At 39.6% G+C, this 20,513-nt stretch overlaps 1 protein-coding gene across 1 annotated transcript in view; it reads left to right on the top strand.

The window, feature by feature from the left end:
• Positions 1-20,513, top strand: part of kcnk3a (potassium channel, subfamily K, member 3a) — a 30,962-nt gene that overhangs the window by 7,208 nt on the left and 3,241 nt on the right. The window lies entirely within an intron of this gene.

Here is a 20,513-nt window from a genome sequence, read left to right as displayed (position 1 = left end):
AAACGTCCGCAGCTATTATTGGCTGAGGGAGCTTGTTGCTGTTCTGGATCTGAACGAGTAACGTCTGAGAAAGTTGATAGAAGTGACTCTCATTGCTGCTGCTGCTCCGTTCACATGACCAGCGAATGTTTACCTATTGTACGTCTGCTTTATGCTCCGCTGCCTCAATGGAAAGTTGACTGTTTGCCTGACTCACTAAACAAAACATGACTTTGTATTTATTAGACTTAATAATCCATCGGGGGCTGACTGGACCTTAACCAAATAAAATAGTACACAGTAGTGAGATCTGAGTCCTTGCGCTTGAAGTTTCCTACTGTGAGTATAAATATACAAAGCATGACCTGTAAAGCCTCAGCTATACTGTGGTGAAACTAACTCCTGTTCGGTTTGATCAGAATCGTGGACTCTTCTCTCTATTTTTCTCTCTGATGGAAGAATGCCTATAATCTTATCTCATGTGGTATATTGAATTACGTGCCTCTTTCACAACCCGGAGCTTTTAGAGAGGGCTGGACACAGTCGCTCGATTAATGTTGTAATCCTTCCAGTGGAAATTTGAGATTAAGTGAGATGTGTCCCAGCGTTCCAGACAATAAATATGTGTTACTCCATCAGCGCTGTAAATGTGAAAAGGAAATGTACTGTACTGCCTCGGTTTATTGGAGACAGAATTTGTGGAATTGCGCTTTTAAACAATAAGTCCGGTGTTGTTCTATATTTTTCTCACCGTCATCAAATTCTAAGAAAGGACTTCCTTGCCCTGTATGTGGTACTCAATTACAAGGCCATAATGTGGGATTGAATTTAAATAAATTACAGTGCACATGCTCATCATAATGAAGGAAAATGTCACCCAGAGCAAAGATGTGTTTTTGGTAGTTTTTCAACAGCAATGGAGCTCTATAGCACTGAAGAATAAGAAATATCAGGCTTTTGCTATATAAGATAATACTTTTTAGTTGGATACATCAATCGGTTTCAGTTTTTTCATGGGATGTGTTGACAATAGTTAAAATATTGAATATTACCAGAACTCTGCTTTAATATTAAAATATTGTGTGTTGGAATTATTTTGAATATTTTCATGGTCTATATTTGTCTATATTTAACAGTGAGCTCAAGCCAAACTTTCATCAAGACCTCTACCCTTGATCAGTAACCAAGATCATGAGTAACAAACGATTGAGACAAAAAGGAAAATAGATATGTAGCATGAGCCTCTGTGCAGGGTAAACTGACTGGCTGTAAAACTGCCATGGGAGTTTCTCTTGTATAAGGCTGTGTCACTGCATTTCTCCTCTCGTGATCTGAAAAAGAAAGGTATTGGGAGCTTGTGCTCACGGTGCAGACATTGGGGATGTGATTCCAGGAACGTTGCTGGTAAAAAAGGCTGTGGCTATTCTGGCTCTTTGGTTTTGCAATGGAGTATGCCATAGAAAGAAAGGCTTTGCAGGGAAAGTTCAGGATTTATAGAAAGCTTTCTTGCAGGCAGCGTTGCCAGATTGCGCAGGTTTTCTGTCCAGCTGGGCTACTTTTTATTTGATTAGGCTGGTGGAAATGGTTTTGAGCAGCTTGTAATAAAAAGCCAAAGTCATGATGTCACGTCCGGGCTAGCTTCTGTTCCTCTAGCTTCTGTAACTCGATGCAGTCTCTCACTAAGCAATTCTTTCACCCGTCTGTCTGAAAAAATGAAGCATGTTCCGGGGTTTTACTTTCCATATTCTAAGACACATTGGCAGTCAACAATTCCTTTGTGAGCACAGAAAAAAACCACAGCTCCCATGAAAATTTAAAGCATGGCAGCGCAGGTACTTCCATCATTTTAACTTGGTTCCGTCCATGTCAATAAAACCCACCAAAGCCCTTTTCGAAAATCATTTTTCCAATTGTAATGTCTGCTGTGTAATAACTAACCCTTGACTCGCTCATGGACTTGCCTCTTCTGTTGAGAAGCAATGTTTGGGGCTCATGGGAAACGGAGTTCATTAAAGGCTGCTTAAAAAAAAACGAATACCTATTTGTTACACCTGTTCATTTTAGTGAAGACGTTTTACATTTAATGTTACTCTACCCAACAGCTGTAGTGGTGATGAATTTTACATTACAGTAACCCATGGTTTTGGGTCACTGTAAACGTACACTGATAAAACCAAAGATCATAGGTGTGTCTTAGGCCTAAGTTTTCTTGCACAGCTTAACAGGGGTTTTGAGGGGCCGATTCCTAGCACAACAGGACAAAAACAAAAAGGGCCATTAGCTGTTACACAGTGATGTTACTGAGGTCTACGTGCCGGCATATTTGCTTCCCATTATTAATCTCGTCTTCTATGTGAGCCATCTCATATGAACTGCCCGAAAGGACTTGCATCGTGCTCAGAAAATTATGCTGAAATGCGGGAGAAGGCACAAACACAAAGCTTCTAGACATTTTCCTCAATGATGCTTAAGAGATACATTATTATAGCCTACAATGAGCTGCCATTTGTCTGCGTTTATTTCTCGGAGAAATGCCTGAATGCTAAAGGGAAATTAGTACTGTGTGTACACTGGTATGTGTGTGGTGTGTATCTGTGTGTCCTTGTATGTTTTGATGTTTATACTCTCTTTACCCCCTTCAATAATTACAGCTACTGTACCGAGCCACAGTGCACCGAAGTGTTAAGAGAACTGGTATCTGAAAAACTATCAACCAAAATACATTTATCCTAAACTATTAAACAAAATCTTTCTCCAAAACACACAGTCAGCTTCTTTAAAGTACAAATTTATTAAACAGTGTACCAGTTGAAGCTCTATGTAGAGTGGATTACTGGGCCCAAAGACCAAAATTACAACAAGCCTCTGATGCTATAAAAAGCTGATACACAGCTAGTCACATGACCACACCACAGAAATTCTCCCAGAGGAACACACAATGTCATGAAATGCAGCTCTCACACACAATTCTCTCAGACGGGAGGGAGGGTTATACCAGCCGGCTGAGTGTTGATTATGTGCCCAAAGTGCTGAGCTGTCTCCCTACTGCCTAGAGATGGTGGAGCTTCAGTAGCCTTAGCTTTTCTGCCGCAGTACATGCATGTGCCAAAAAAAAAATTAAAAAAAAAATCTTTCCACATCAAGCATGGTAGGCTCCTCAGCAGTGTGGAAAGCGTCTAAACAATGGGGTGAGAGGTGAGAAGCTAATACTGTATGTTTATGGTTCACAGAAAAACCGGAGAGCTTTCATTGCCGTCCTTATCATAACAACCTGAAGTGATTTTCTCACAACTCACTGGCTCCTGACGGCCCCAACCTTGTCGGAGTCCAGAGAGTGGGTTGGTGTTGAATGCTTTGGTAACCGGGGTGCTGTACTAGATTCACACTACTCCGACCGGCTCAAAGCACTGGAACGATTTGGTCCGACAATGCCAAGCGCTTGTAGCTCGCCCGGCTTACATACTGTCTCCCAGGGGAATTTGTTTTTCCGATTTGTTTCCAGCATCTGCGTAATCTCTCAACAAGCCAACCTGGATGAAGTGGACTGTCACACTCGGGCGTAATGATAATAACAATAACAGTGATAGGTGAGTCGTGTTTACCCCCGAGGGCTGTGATCTGAGCGCAAAATTACGAGTAGACATTTAATATCCATACAAAAGAACCAAAACAAAAAACAAAGTGCCCCTGTGACAACAGCCTGCTAACCTATTTTCTCTGGAATAATCCTAATATCAATGCTTTCGGAGGTGATGTGTCTGCTCCCAATCTACATGCTGATTTCTGGGGGTGGAAAACAGTTCCAGGGTATTTATTGTTCATGGCTATTGACACAAATGGGTACAGAAGCAATCTGATAAGTCAAAGATGCATTTCAAGCAAAATGAAACTGTACTGACTATTGCAATGGCTAAGTAGTGAGATGGTTATCTTTTGCTTTCTCCTGTTATGACAATGGGAAAAATCCTTTCAGAAAGAACCAGCTCAGAATCCCGAGAAATTATGTCCATGCTAGATGATTCTGAACCTCAGGATTTAGGTTAAGGAGGTTAAAAAATGCAAAAGGCTGCATTGTTGGGGTTGTGCTGCTCCAGCTACCAGTGAGATCATGGAATACAATCCGAGAAGGTCAGTTTGAGCAATAGATCCATGAGTCTAAAGGCTTATGTTTTGTTGCATCGATTGCAAATTAAACAGTAGCAATACAGAATTCCATTTACCAAGTAATCTACTAGTTATGTGCGCTGGCATGCGCTTAATTTGTCAGTTGTTGTCACATTGTGCTGCAGTAAAAGATGAGCCAGGTTCAACTTTTATTCATTTATTTTATTTTTTGTTGCTGAAGCCATCTGCATTGGCAACCCCACTGCATCAACAGTCACAATCGCTCAAATGAGTCGGGGGCCCGAAGGTGCCCGTGTGCCTCATCTGAAATGCTTGTCCTTCAACCCTTCCCCCTCCACACCTTTCTGAGTGAGATTGGGGGGGTTGCAGTCCTTGACAATTTCTGTAAACTGACAGTCACATCCACTTCACTGACTTGGCCAGTCATGCCGAGGTGAGAAAGTAAGCAGAGTTTATTCATTACAGAACTACTTGTTTCACTTTTGATGTATAAACAAGTGCAACTCTACGAATGCCTTCCAGGAGAGACTGTCAGAAAATGTGCGCCAATTTTTCCATATTTAAACAATTATCACTATTCCCCTCTTACCATGATGATCCTGTCTTGGAGTGGTTATAAATATTTTTACTTTCCAACGTGGTCAGACAACATGTTTTATAAACGAGTTCTTTTCTAGTATAAATTGACCTTAAATGTGTGAAGGTGGGGTTGCTGGATGGACGTGTAGTGCACTCCAGTTTCATGCAGGAGACTGAAGTTCACGTTCCATCACACAGTTAACGACCTTTCCTTAACTTTAATCTGCCTAATCAAACCGTAACTATAGTTCATTTGCCATAAACACAATCTTCCCTTACTCTAACCATGCCATTGTTGTCACGGGCAGATATTATAGTAACAAGAATTTTAAAAACACTGACATTCGACATTAAAAAAAAAAAAAAAAATGCAATCTGGGGTTTTGCAGAATTGTGCGATATCAATGTTCTTGTCCGGTGATAGGTTTGGAGAGAACACAAGTATTGCATATAAGGAAATACGTCATAACAATGAGAGATCGTTCTTGTTAGTGATGTTGGGTATACTGATTTTTTTTCAATCCCAGCAATATAGCGAAGAATGTCCCCTTGGCTATAGAAAGCCGACCTCTCTCTGCCTAGCATTGCTTCACTCTCTCTTTTCCTGTAAACTGCAGTTTACTTAATGGATACAAACTAAGAATAGGGCTTCTTGCTGTGAAAAACTGTTATAGAGTTACAGGATATTTTTCTTCTGTCCAACTTTGGTCAAATAAAATTGATAAAGCCTCTGAGTAATCCTATGTGTTTGTTTTTACTACACTACACTAATGAGGCAGTGCCTCCTACTTGTGTTATCCAAATACAAAGCAGAGAGCTTTTGAACTCCTTCTTTGGTGCTGGAACAAAAAGACATCACTAAAAAGACATTTACACTAGCTTGCCAGTAAACCTACCAGCTATGATTGCAACATAAAAAAGTAATGGCTGGTGACATTTATGGTCTTTGGTTACTGTGCTATGCATCACCCATTAACAAAAGGGTATTTTTGGAAGATTCGGGGGACAATGAAACACTGATAATTTATGTGAAATGTAAATCAGTGTGAGATTTGTGTACAAGACTGTGTCCAAGCTTTACCGCTGCAAAAAACTGAAACTATGAACTACTGTTGTGGGTGCAACGGATGAGTTTCGGTGCACTCTTTTGTTTTGTTTTATTAATATAAAACACAGTCTTCCTGTGTCGTCATCTAGTGAATCGTGGGACAGTCTGGCTATTTCAGCTCCCAATGAATCTCAGTTTGGAACATAAATGAAGTGAAGTGAAATTTGAATGTCCCAATTTTTTTGTGGTTTTATCCTCTGTAGGTCCAAAACTGTCTGAGTTTGCCACATATGAAATATCAGTGATTAACAAAGTAAAGACATGTTTTAAAAGAGGCGAGTTACATGTTTTCCTGACACAACTGTATATACAAGATTCAATATAAAAAATATACTTTTTGTATAAAATGATACCTGATACTTGGTACATAAGCTTATGCAAAGTAAAATAGCACTGATGCAATAAATCACATCCATCCAGTTCTCCTAGTAGGTAAAAACAAATGCTATGGATGGATTTGCAGATACTGTGTGACCCAGGTCTGGAAAGGTGAACCTGCAGATTGAGTGGAGGTGGAACTGATGCTCTGCTTCCAGTCTGTCTGCTCCCACCATATGGGCGGCCCGAGGCGGTGGTTACCTCACCAAGGTGACAAGGAGACCTGACGCGCAGATAAAACTGGATGGTCACACAGTAATAGTTTGGACAAAGTTACAACACTCTATGATTTGGATGAGGACTTTGTCTACATGTACTGCGCACGTTTGCATGTCGTGAGGAAGGAGTAGAAGCCAGAGCTTCAAGGTCACTTCAACAGGGATCTCCGCATGTTATGGAGATTGAAAGTTTGACCTTACATGTACACAGTGAGCAACTGACAGTGTATTCACCTCTTATTATTATAAGACTTAACTGAAATAGTTTATATGAGTTTTAAAAAAATGCAGCAAATAAAATCTAATAAATATGTTGCAGTTGAAAGAGCTACAGTAATCATTGCTATCGAAGGCCCTTCTGTCTTCATTTCTTATAATGTTTAGCTATGCAGCTTTTCCAGCCATTTCAATGACAGCCTTGAATGACAGATTGAAAAATAAAATAACAAGACAATAAACAACACACACCTTAATTTTCAGTACGGAGGGGGATGACGAGCGCCAGGCACTGCAGTTAGGGGTTCATATAACACCTTAAGACGATCCATTACTTGATTTAATTGCCTCTGGTCATTAAGCCAGGTGCCAGCATTAGTCTCATGCATCACATAACAAGACATGATAGCTTTACAATGTGGCAACGGGCCCAGTCAGACGGCCCAGCCAGGACGCTGATGGGCACTCCTGTCTCCAGTAGAAAGCCACTGTCAGAGGACCACACACAGTCGTTTGCGTGAGTGATGATACGAGAGTGTTGATGCCTGTATATATGGGCTTGTGTTTGGATGAATCATAATCAAATCCCATTTTTAAAATTATGTTTCTGTGGAAAGCTGGTGGATCGTCAGATGGGCCATCATTGTACAACACAATGACACCCACAATGTTTTGACTGTTTAATTAAGAGTTTAATATTGGCCTGTGTCTCTGGAACTAAAAGTTTATGTAAAAACATTTGACTCAACTTGACACGATTTACTTAGCTTTCAAGTTAAAACAAAAGTTTAAATAGGTTGAGTTGATCCAGGACTCTGATGTGTGGAGTGGAGGGTCAAAGCTCTTCCCACAAGTTCCTTACCCACATGTGGTTGGTTTCACCAAACATCTTCTTTTAAATATTAAAAGAGTAGTAAAGTTAGGAGATCGGCTATAAACGAGTTGTAACACAAACCCTTTGTAAGAAAAAAAAAACTAAAACAGAAAAAACGAAAACAGAACTATTCACTATATTCTACTGTAAATACACCTTAAATGTATTCATATTCAACAGTTAGTAATGCCATCAATATACAAAGTCCAAAATATAAACCAGGCTTCCAACCAAATGTGGGACAAATTTTAACCACACTTCCAGAAAATCAGTGAAAGATAATGTGAAGTAATGTGCGTTTCTATCCAATACCGTTATACAAATATTAGGAGTAAGTTCATGGAGGTGAACAGTTGGTGGTGTTAATAATTCAGTCAGGTGCCATTAAACCACTGCAGAAGAAGAGGGCGCAACACAATGACGTAATTGAAAGAGCGCCAGACAAACCTCAAACACACAAACAATGATGTGGAAAATGTGATGGGAATATGGAATTTATTTTTGTTTCATGAATAAGGTGAAAAACGTCACGGTCTCCTCATCGACCCACACAGATCTGGTGTTTTCGCGTGCTACTATTTTTCCTCTCTTCAGTGGACGTTTAAGTCACACAATTCATGTATGTCATGAAGCATGGGACTTAAAGTCTGTTTCCATTGCATTTTGTCACATTTGCTCCTATCGACAGACCAACTTTTCTACCTCAGCCAAGCGTAACACGTTTTGGTGATATTTAGATCTTTTTAAATTTAGATTTTTTTTCAGGAAGTGTAAAACCAAGTAAGCAAGAGATACGCGGGGTGGTGGCTCACCATCTGCCCCGTGGAGGCCGAACGCTCAGCGTTTACCAGTCTTTGGTCGACATTTTGTTGACATGTCATTAGGATTTTGATCAAAACATGAAGATTTATTGAAGGGAAATTTAATTAATGGATCCGAGGGTTGTGACTTTTACTGTCTTTTTTTCTCCAAAGTTGAAGTTCCCTGTTTACCCACATCGTCTTTTAGGTCAGGTTCTTGCCAATAATTATATATCTTTTTGGCGTTGTACTCCAGTTTCTTGTTGCTTATTGGTTGTGCTACTTATTGGTTGGTCTCTAGTCTTAAAGCCTTTCCCCAACATTTATTTCTTAAAAACGGCACAAGGTCCTGATTTGTGAGAACTGTATAGGATTTAAAAAAAAACAACAACATAAGGATACCAAGGATATATCGTGCAATATACACATGATGTAATTTATGGTTTGCATTTTTCAGTTAAACTTCTTTGTGTAACCAGGCACGCATGTTTATCATTGTGCCCCTGTGGGTTCCTCTGTCCTCTCATTCAGTCCTGGGTTATTCCATATTTTTTTCCTTTTTGCTGTGTAAACTGATCCATGTGTGTTATGTGCCAGACTACGGTGGCTCCCATTCGCCAGCACATTTTAGTTTAGGGCAGCATCTGTTCCCCGAAAGCAGCTGATTGAGCCAAACTGGGGCCAGAACATGTACGAATATATTATTGGTGTCAGGTGACGTAGGCAGGTGACTGTGCTGCACAGGCTGCAAAGGAAGAGCAAAATGAATCTCTTTGAATTAGAGACTGAGGGGACAGAGAAATACAGAGAGAGGAGGGTAGAACGAGTCTGAACTGGTAACGAAAAAAAAATGAGAGTGAGGGAGGAGAAATAGTCAGAGGAACAAGATAGCAAGACAAGCAGCAGCTATTTTTTAAAAGAGCATTCAGCTGAATAAACCATTACCTGGCTGCAGTCCAAATTACCAGAAATCACAAGGCAAGCGTGAAATAACCATGCGAATTGTAGCAGGCCTGTCACATATGTTTTGTATTTTAATGACACCGAGCTGGACTATTTTCAAATGTCATTTCTCACATGCCGGACCAGAGAGACCCCTTCCAGTGTGCCAGATTTAACAAGCATAAAATGTTGTTTATGTTGTTTCCATTTCCATTGTACAGTATAAGCTGCCTCTTCACTGTCACATGCGACAAAAACAAAAACACTGGATCAGAAGCAGTTAATAGTGTGATTTTAGCAATCGTCTCCTGATTCACACTTGGCCCAGTTCCTAGCCTAGATGTAACTGTGTCTCCGCTCTTTATGTATTCCACAGAATATGATCCTCGTCATCCTCGCCACCATCATCAGCAGTGGCACCTGTGACTAATTATGCACACTGTAACCTGAAGGCTAGGCTTTTGCTTCTCAACATACATGTAGGTCCATAAGTATTTGGACAGTGACACAATTTTTCATGTTTTGCCTCTGTATGCCACCACAATAGTTTTAAAACAAAGCCGTCAATATGTGATTGAAGTGTAGACTTTCAGCCTTAATTCAAGGGGCTTAACAAAAACATCACATTAACCTTTTAGGAATTACAGCCATTTTCTGTACATAGTACCTAACATTCAGACCCTCAAAAGTAATTGGACATTTGACTGACAATCAGTTTCATGGTTGGTTATGGCCTGTACTCTCATTATTTCATGAAAAATTAAGAAGATAAAAGGTCTGGCGCTGATTCCAAGCGTTGAATTTGTATTCGTTAGCTGTTCATTGGAACTCTCAATATGCATCCAAAGAGGTGTTGATGCAAATGAAGGAGGCCATCATTAGGTTGAAAAAACAAACAAACCTATCAGACAGATGGCAGAAACCCTAGAGGTGGCCAAATCAACAATTTGGTTCATTCTTAAAAGAAAGAATGCACTGGCGAGCTCAGCAACACCAAAAGGCCTGGACGACCACAGAAGACAACTAAAGTGAATGATCGCTGAATTCTTTCCTTGGTGAAGAAAAACCTTTCACAACATCTTGCCAGGTCAAGAACAGTCTCGAGGAGGTAGGTGTTCATGAAGAGACACGTTCATGAATGTAAATACAGAGGGTATAACACAAGGTACAAACCACTGGGAACACTCAATGGCCAACAAGGCCAGAATAAAATTTGCCAAAAAACGTATAAAAAAGCCTGCCTAGTTCTGGAACAAGATACTTGGACAGATGAAACCAATATTTACTTGTACCAGAATGAAGAGAAGAAAAGCGTATGGATAAGGAAAGGAACGGCTCATGATCCAAAGCATACCACATCATCTGTCAAACATGGTGGAGGCAGTGTTATGGCAGGGGCATGTATGGCTGCCAATGGAACTGGGTCACTGGTGTTTGCCGATAATGTGAATGCTGATAGAAGTAGCAGGATGAATTCGAAGTACATGGACTACTATCTGCTCGGAAAATGTTGCAAAACCAATAGGATGGTGCTTCATGGTACAGATGGATAATGATCGAAAACATATTGCAAAAGCAACCCAATAGCTTCTCGAGTCAAAGAAATGGAATATTTTTCAATGGCCAAGTCAATCACCTGACCACAACCCACTTGAGCATGTTTTTCACTTTCTGAAGACAAAACTTAAGGCAGAAGTACCGACAAACAAGCAGCAACTGAAGGTGGTTGCAGTAAAGGCCAGGCAAAGCATCTCAAGGAGGGAAGCTCAGTATTTAATGATGTCCATGGGTTCCACACTTCAGGCAGTCATTTTGAGCTTTTGAAAATAAAGCACTATGAATAAAAATGGCTGTAATTCTTAAAGCTGAAAGTTTACACTTCAATCACATCTTGATGGTTGCATTTCAAATCCAATGTGGTGGCGTACAGAGGCAAAATTATGAAAAATTGTGTCACTTTCCATACTTATGGACCTACATGTATTTTTGGTCTGATGTACCCCAACAGCCCTGAGAGATGAACTCCTTCATACACCACCGTGTTCCTTATTTGTTCTTTTGAAATGATTTTAAACTGGATGACATTTAACACTATCAATTACATAAAAGTGAATATTGTTAGAGTTGCTCAAGTTTGTGTTCATACCACCAATTCGGGTGGCAGAACCTGGACATTTCAGCCATTTGACCATTATTTTACGGTTTCTATTTCAACAGTTTGTACATTACTTTTGGCTTTTTGAAAATGTTTTAGCCATTAGCTATTTCAAATCTTTATCCACTAATTTAAGCTATTTCAGCTATTACCTTAAGTGAGCTATTTAAAGTGTTTATTAAATAGTATAAACTGTTAAGGCTGTTAATCTGTTACTTTTAGGTATCTTAATCAACCATTTTTCAATTACTTTTAACTAACTAACCATTTATCTATTAATTTGAGCTATATTTACAATTCCAATAGTTTTAGGTAACTATTCCAGTGGTTTATTCATTATTTTAAAGTAGCTATTTGAACCATTTTCATTCTTTTACCCAACTATCAACTGTGTATTCATCGGTTTTACTGGCTTAGGCTCATTATGAACACAGCATTCAGATAATAAGATAAAATTGGTTGAGCAGTAATGTCATTATTCTGTATATCTCTGTTTGTTTTGAATTAATGTGTTATCATTCTTGGCAGTGATAGGCAGGTATGTTTTGCACTCCCGCCAGCTGTTTACCAAAGGGAATTTGTGTCTTTTCCCAAAAGAAACTATTTCAAATACCAGTATCATATTACACAACATTTCCTCTCTTTCTCTCCACTCTTACTCTCTTTGTGCCAACACAGGCACACTTTTAAAAGCAGATAACCCAAATGGAGCACTTGAAACAGATACGTCTGTTGACCTCTTAAAAGCCTGGAAAGAAATCCCAACTCAGAGTTCCTACATTAGCAATGACTACAAATTAAAGACTTCCTATCATCTAAATGAAGTTTTAAAGCTTTAAATGTGTCTTGGCTTTTTAAATGTACCTTTTTTATAAATTTAGCACAGTGCAGAGAGTGAGTTATGTATTCAAAGTTTTATTTCTTAACCTTTCATCTTCTTGCTTTATTCCCCTTTATATTTCATCTCTCATGTCCTCTTCTACCCTTTCCTCCTCCTCCTCCTCCTCCTCGTCCTCCCCCTACTCCTGCTCCCCCGTTGTGTACAGTGTATGTGTATGTGAACCCCACTCGTGCCCTCGTCCAGCTGTGTTGTGAGTTTTAAAACAAATTCGTATCAACTGTGTATCAGGTACATAAATCACGTGATTTATTTAATTAGCTAACCCTCCCAGAGATCTCACACTCCACATGGAATGCCTTGCTTACTGACCTCATGGAAAACTGCGGCCTGCCAAGGTTTCCTCTCAAATCCCCTAAAAAGGAACCTAAGGAGTACGTTTGGAAATAGACCCTGATAGGGATTTTTTTTTTTTTGCACAGTGAAAGCAAAACATTAGACTCGGATGGTTGGACATACACAGGCATAGATTGGTGCTTTTTTTTTTAGATGTGGATGAAGTGCTTCAACAGATAGTATTTGTATGTTTATAGTATGTGATCTAAACCCTTCTCACTTTGGTCTTCAGGCTTGTGATGCTTTAGTGTTTGGGCCTCAGCTGTGTGTGCTGGATGAGAGCACATGCTCCCAGGCCCGATTTGGAGCCCACACAGGGGTAACCGAGTTAAAGTGAACCCAGACAGACGCTTTGCCAATGTGCTGTCTCCTCTGGCGTTACGTCAGATTACTTGTGATGAATACATCCCGTATCCCCCACTTTCTCTCTCTTGTACTGGCTGTAAAGGCTCCTTGTTCACCCTCACTGCATATAGTGAAAGTTTGATTAGAGAGATTATTCCTAATATGTTACAGTCTGCTGATAGCAACAACAGTATAATGTAGAAGCTGACAATCCTGACATAATTAAAAGTGTTGGATATTAAAAAATAAATCCTTGTAAAGGATCCAATTTGAAAGGTCCATATACAGTATGTAGTGTCAAAATTACTGATCTCCAATATCATTTAACTACCAGTAAAACTTAAACACCTTAATTTGATACATGGCGAAAGGACTGTATCCACAGTACATAGTGCTTATACCCAAAGCGCTTTACACTTTGCCTCTCTTTCACCCACTCAAACACACTTTCACACACTGATGGCAGTGAGTTGCCATGTACTGTAAGTACCATTGTACCATGTAAATATCCATTTTAACTTAGCCACACTGTGAAACTTTTAACTGACTGATGCTGCTGCCTTCCTTGCTTTCCGGCTTTGATTTGGTTCACAATTATCTAAAAATACCTTGATTAAAGTCTTTGATAATCTACATTTGCTTAAAGACTGTTTTCACCAGAAAAACAAAAGCAATAGTCATTTGCACAAAAACACATAATATCACCTTTGCTTACATTTTCGCACGCTGTCTCCATTGGACATTGGTTTCTTTCAACCATGAACACAATCTTTTTCTAACTTTACCCCTGTAGTTTCAGTTTCCTAAGCCTAACTAAACCTTAAGCTTGGACGTGTCAGATCAGAGAAATGTTATATGGATCATTTGTGATTGTTTTGGAAGGCCCTGACAGTCTATTTCATCATTGATGTTGGAGGACTTGTTGATTTGACAGTCTAGTGCACTGACCACTAGTGGGAAAATCTGAATTTCCTGAAAATATTAAATAAAAGAGCTCTTCGAGTTGTATTTATAATTTCGGGGCAAATTAACTTGAATAACGTTGGCACTAGCATATACCATATCTTGGTACTCACTGTCTACCTCTGTATCAGTACAGGGCTTTCTTTCTAATCCATAACTCATTGGAAATAAATGAAGCAGCGGTGCTTCTTTTTGCTAGATTCACGATTGCGCTCATTAACTCTAAACATTGATAGTTTCCCCCCAATAAAAAGTATTCCTAGAATTCGTTGCTTTCACACTCATTACATGGACATTACACAGCAGCTGTCAGCGAGGCCTTGTGGGTCAAAAGCCGGACGGAGTAATGAAGGGAGGTGGGAGAGCCAGAGCTGTGTTTGAGTTCTTGAATAAACAACCATGGGGTCATCTGGAGTTTGAGGTGTCTGTGATTGAGAATTGATAGGGGTATGTGGGTCCACATTTTAGATAGACGTAGGACATAAGCCGTGGGAAATAATAAGTCGTAACTCTTACGCTAGCATCTTTGGGTGTCATCCATGGAAAGGCTTGATGTTTACAAGTGGACAAGAGTAACAGTTTGACGGGTCGTGCAATGACATCTTTGGCGAGACACAGCTCAAAATGAAAGCGAGCTGTGGAGAAGGCATGCCGGGAAGCAGAGTGGGCTGCTGTTCAAAGACAGCTTGTACCAAACGGATGACACGATCAGTGTTTATTTGCACATTCTTACAGAACATTCCCCAATCTGCGCAGCTTTTCGGGGATGGTGTAAACGCAGATAAGAGTGACGTCACACAGGGATAGCTGCTCAGGCCACCTGTATGTTGAAGAACTAGGCCGGCCATATACGGCTGAAGGTTGTGATTGTGTGTAACACCTCTAAGCATACTTTAGTTTCGCAAGAGGAATTTGTTTACTGGCCAATTCAGTGATACACACTGACAGTCACGTACACACAAGGGAGCTGTAAATTATTACAACTACTCGAGTTACTCTGCTTCAAATGGAGTTCTTACCTAGCTGCTGATGTGAGGACTTTAAGAAGTTTGTACTTTTATTTAAAATGTGTGTTTTTTGTAATAGCAGGTATAACTTACAATTGAAACATCATTCTACTTCTGTAGACTACTCTGTCACACTGTCATTACTCCTCCAGAATGTGTGTATTTTATATTATTTTTAAAATCTATTTGATATCAGTATTGCACACTCTGCGGATGTGGAGGACATGCCCCCTCACTTTTTTAAAATCCTACTCTTGTCCCCCTTACTTTCGCTATTTTAGTTTTAAGTACTCACTCAAATCTCTTTAAACTGTATCCTCATAGTATATAACTGCCATAATCCAGATGAAGGGAGCTCTAATGTTGAGTGGCCTTCAGTTATTACTTTGCACCCACTTTTTGTTAATGCTGCTGTTTAATGAATGGATGTATCACTGTTAGATATGAGAGATCTAACAGTGATGAGACAAATTTACTCAAGAAGATAAAAAAAAAAATCAAATATAAATAAAAATGTGCCAAAAAGTTTCACATACAACATGTTACTGAAAGTAACATGAAACGATATATCCTTTAATTATACCTTTGTAATTATGCAAAGACAACAGAATCCAGCAGGCTACTGTGTTCACCTTTGCCTCTCAGCCTTGAGTGAAACCCTGCACAACACACACAAACACACACACACACACACACACACACACACACACACACACACACACACACACACACACACACACACACACACACACACACACACACACACACACACACACACACCCTGATGAGTGTATTACTCAGCATGGCACTGGCTGGTCTCCAGGGTGTAGAGACGTCTGAGGACATTATCAGTCACCACTGAACCCCCAGAGAGAGCAGTTCTGCCACTAGCATTTCTGCTACTGAGTCTGCATGCCCTGAGGTTTCCTCCCCAGAGACTCTGTGGGGACTTTCCATCTTGTTAGACATATAATATGTGTATATAACATGCCAGGTTTCATAACAGGATTTGTAATCCCACTGGTGTGCACATCAATTATTTGTATTTTTATTTCATTTTTGTGGGGCGTCTGAAAGCATATATTTTCCCGTGACGGTCTTGTATTTTGCATATTGTGGACATTTGAGTCACACATGGGTTTCAGCAGCGTCTCCTTTTTACAAATAAACACTGATAAATGCACCACCTCTTTGAGAATCCTTCCCCTCTAGGTGCTTGATGAAGAGGTTGTGCTCCTCATCTTGTTGGCGGGAACAAATTGTTCCTGGTAATCAATGAAAATTTAATTGAGTGACAGAGAACTGGAGCCCTAACAGCCACATTATGCCATTCTTTGATGTATTTCCAAAGCCTGTTTTTTTTATCCCTGCCTAATTAATCAGTATAATGAAGAATTTAAATGCATTGGATGATGTGGGTGATGTTGTCTTTTAGAGTCAGACACCACGGGGGGAAGGAACTGTATTCACTGAGCTGTCATCTTTGCAGACAAACAAGCAATCACAGGAATCAAAGGTGAAATGACAACCAGCACCAATGATATGATTTGTATCGCTGCAGATGAGCAGCGCTGGAAGATATCAGACATTTAATTTAGAGAATCTGAGTGAGGGTTAATATGGCACAGCACTGACTAAAATGTTGGCAGTGTTTGGGAATGGTAAAGATATCATAGGGGAATATTCGTTCTCTCTGTAAAATGATTTGTTTTGAAGAATTTAAATTAGAACCAGCCTGTTGCTGGAGGCATTAGTTTAAATGATTGGCTGTAAATTATGATTCAGTAATGAGAGGCAGCAGTGAGGAGGGAATGAGTGTTTAGAGTATGGTGCACCTGTGTTCAGCTGACATTTATAAGCCTCCCCTGCTTGTTAGTTTTGCCTAATAAGTCTTTTAAAGGCTCTTATCGCCTTTCAGTGTTATGCAATTTTCATATTTTCTTTCACATGATAATTACAGAAATTAGGTTATGAGACAATCAGCCTCGGGTTGCGGCAAAGTCTTTGATAGTGCTTTTATATGTTGCACCAATCCTTACACAAATTGACAATCTGAGCTAATTTTAGAGGGAATTACTGTTTCCTTTGGAAAGACCTGATAGCCTGTAATTTCCCAGATGTCTCCTCTCTGTTTTTCCCCGTCTATCCATGAAATATGTGCAAATAGTTGCAGCCATTCCTTCATAATGACCCTACTATTTTGAAACCAAACGTGTTCAATATTAATGCCTCAGCCTCAGACAGCCGATGTAAGAGTCTAAGGTTCTTCAGATGTCGATCAAACCTCTGTGGTCCATTGTTTCCTTTCATAGCAGTGAGGCTGCACTTTTCCTCTGCCAGTGGCAATGACTATAACCCATGTAAACACAGAGAGTGGCCCTGGTGGCTTTCGTCTGCGTGCCAGGACGAGCCGTGGAGACGTCCTGTCTCATGATGGCGTTGTCACTGTTGAGGGAGCGGGAGAAGCTCGGGGAGGAGAGGGGAGGATGAGCTTGTCATGTGGGCCTCTTCCCTCGCTCACACGGCGGCGGGACTACTGGCCTTGTCGCCTCAAGCCTCTGCGTCTGCTGCTGACGAGCGCCGCTGTCACGCCGGTCGTCCCCACATCTCGATAAGCTGCTCCCTGCTGCTGACAGCTCCTGACAGGCCTGCAGCCCTGCCTCTGTGCTCACCTGGACACACCGTCCTGCTCACTCCCTAATGAATGGTTAATACGTGCAAGAGCTACTTATAACCTTTTAAATAAGAAATTAACACAATCTTCCTCTTAAAATTTAAAAGTTCAGCTAATAAGGAATAAAACACAGAATTGCTCAATATAATACACTCAGGGGTTTTATGTAAGCTAGAGTTAAGTAATGTTAGCAAAATTAGACAAGTATTGCTGGTAAACAGACATTAAGGAGTCAGTTTGCTGACTCAAAAACTCTTCTCCATTGTGATGTGTTTTAGTTTTTCCGATAAATTCTAATTTACAATGCTTCTGTCCTCAGCATTCATCAAGTAAACTTCATATGGACACGGGTTTGTTTATATGAAGTTTACCTGATTGTCTATACGAGCTTTACCTGATGAAGATGATTTTTACAGTCATAGTTTCTGATCCAACGCGCCTGTCTTATCCAAAAAGAAACTTTTTTTTCTTTTTTTTTTAAATTCGGCTGGTGAAAGTAGAACTAAAGCTTACCTAAAACAATATGGCCTGACCTTAAGCATATGGTATCCTCACATCCACCAGACTAACTTATGCTTTATTAACGCCAAAAACGTTAACTTAACATAAAATAAACCTGAGGTGATGATTATTCTGTACCTTTTAGATGAAACGGGGCTCTAACTTTCATTGCATATGATGTGAATAGGATTAGTGTTTTATAGGCTATGGATGAATGAGATTTTTATGTTGGACCAAACATATAGTACTTAGCACACTAGGGGTCAATTCTGGGAACACTTGGCTGATTCTGAACATATTTTTATGTTCCTTAGAGACTGAAGGTTTTAAGAGGCAAATGACCAAGAACAACACAAATCAAGATGCTGAAAATTTGTTTTTCATATTATAACTGTATTTCTGTTGGATTTAACCAGGCGTACAGTCAGAAGTACATTTCGGAAGAAGTGCTTGAGGGGAGTGTAATTAATGATTTAAAATGTAGCAGAAAAAACCAGAATAAATTATACCACATTCATATTCAAAGAGCTGAGCTGAATTGTGGCTGAACAGACTGACAATAGGCATTTTTAAATAAGTAGAATCCACTGGAGAAAAAGCAAGGTGGTAGTCAACCATAAAAAAGGTCAAAAGGAACTTGACGGGTTTGTGTTGTAAGAATTAGATGTATTGTCCACAGCACAGGTACATGGAAAACTATCTATCGATCTATCTAGTTTTCTATATAGTTAACAATGTATGAAAACTAGTTGAAACAGTTAGTTAATAATGGATAAGCAGTTGAAATAGGTATAAAATAGGAATAAGTAGTTGATAAACTGGTGGAATAAAGCTTAGCTATGGAAAAATAGTTGTAAGTAGATGAAAAATGGTTGTAATGGGTAACGTTAGCTAAAAGTATACAGAGTTGACAGTTAGCTAATGATTAATGGTTGAAATAAATGGCTAAATGTATTGAATAAACAGATAAACAGCTGAAATAGCTAAAAGTAACAGATAAACAGTTAAAAATTGCTAGGTAACATAATGGCTAAACGGTTAGTTGGCTAAATGTAATAGAAAAATAGATGAAATAGATAGGTAAGAGTAAAGGATACACAGTTGAAAGTAAAATAAAAGTAATGATAAATAGTTGCCATAGCTAAGTATTGAATAAACACTTGAAATAGTTAAAGTAACAGATAAATGGTTGAAATTTGCTAAAAGTAATAGATAAATCATTGAAACAGATAGAAGTAAACAGCTGAAAAAGTGGAAATAGCTATGGATAAATGGTTGAAATAAATACCTACATGTATTGAATAAACAGGTGCAATAAGTAATGTTGAGTTAATGGATAAACAGTCGAAATAGCCAAAATAAATTATTTCAGCCATTCCAACTGTTTACCCATTAAACAGTTAACGCTTCAGTGATGGGTCAGCGGTTGAAAGGTCCAGGTTCTACCCCACCAGGCCATAGTTGTGTGAATGCAAATTTGACCAAACACTGAGAGCTCAGTTGTATGAAAAATAGCTGCATTTAACCAGTTTGAAATCAGTTCAAATAAGCATTTTTGGAACACTTGACTGGTGGTGATTAAGGGTTACTTAAATTCATCTGGCAGTGATGTGGGGGTAGGCTACATTAAACAAGGAATGTTGGGAAGCACTGCATACCAAGGTCATGTTTAAGGTCACCATTTGGCCGGAGAATCAGTCTGTCTTGTGAAATGGACTGAATATCATAAATCAATCTCTATTCAGAACAGAGTACTCATCAGTCATCTCTCTGTCATAGGAAAACGGGATAGAGTTCTTTGTAAGGATGAAACAAAAATGCTACTAAGAAGCAAAATGTCTCTGTGCATGGTGGACAGGTTGTGTTTTTCCTTACACAAAGACATAGATCAGTTGTAATGGCTCTCATTTTGGCAGCACAAATGGGAAAGCTTTAAACAGATTTTGCACCAGACAGACAGATGGCTCAACCTCACGGACCAGTGTGACAATAAAACCAAAGCCCAGAGAATTAAATCAACCCCCGGAGTAATTACATTTCTAACCATCGGTCAACCTTTTCCACTTGCTGATCCCAATGTTATCAGGGACATCATCCCTCAGCTCCCGTGTGCAACAGGTCCACATGTGGGGAATTTATTTTGGGCAGAAATGATGTTGCATGCGAGGGCCTGTATCGTGTGGGACAACTGGAGTGAGAAGAGGACGTTATGAGATTTAAAAAAAAAGATTGACACTTAAACTGAAATGTCCTGGAAGGAAGATCAAATCCATCCTGCAATTCATGAGCTCTATAGTGTGAGTGCATACAGAATCAGTATGTGAGTCATGCCGTATCTGAAATTGGATGGTGGTGAGCTCTCGCTAGTATTCTCCAAGTGGCCGTTTCAGTAAATGCTCATGTCACTGACAATAT

Source organism: Xiphias gladius, chromosome 4 (genome assembly GCF_016859285.1).
Source record: "Xiphias gladius isolate SHS-SW01 ecotype Sanya breed wild chromosome 4, ASM1685928v1, whole genome shotgun sequence".
Taxonomy (NCBI): domain Eukaryota; kingdom Metazoa; phylum Chordata; class Actinopteri; order Istiophoriformes; family Xiphiidae; genus Xiphias; species Xiphias gladius.
The sequence above is the reverse complement of the archived record's forward strand: the minus strand, read 5'-3'. Positions and strand labels throughout refer to the sequence as shown.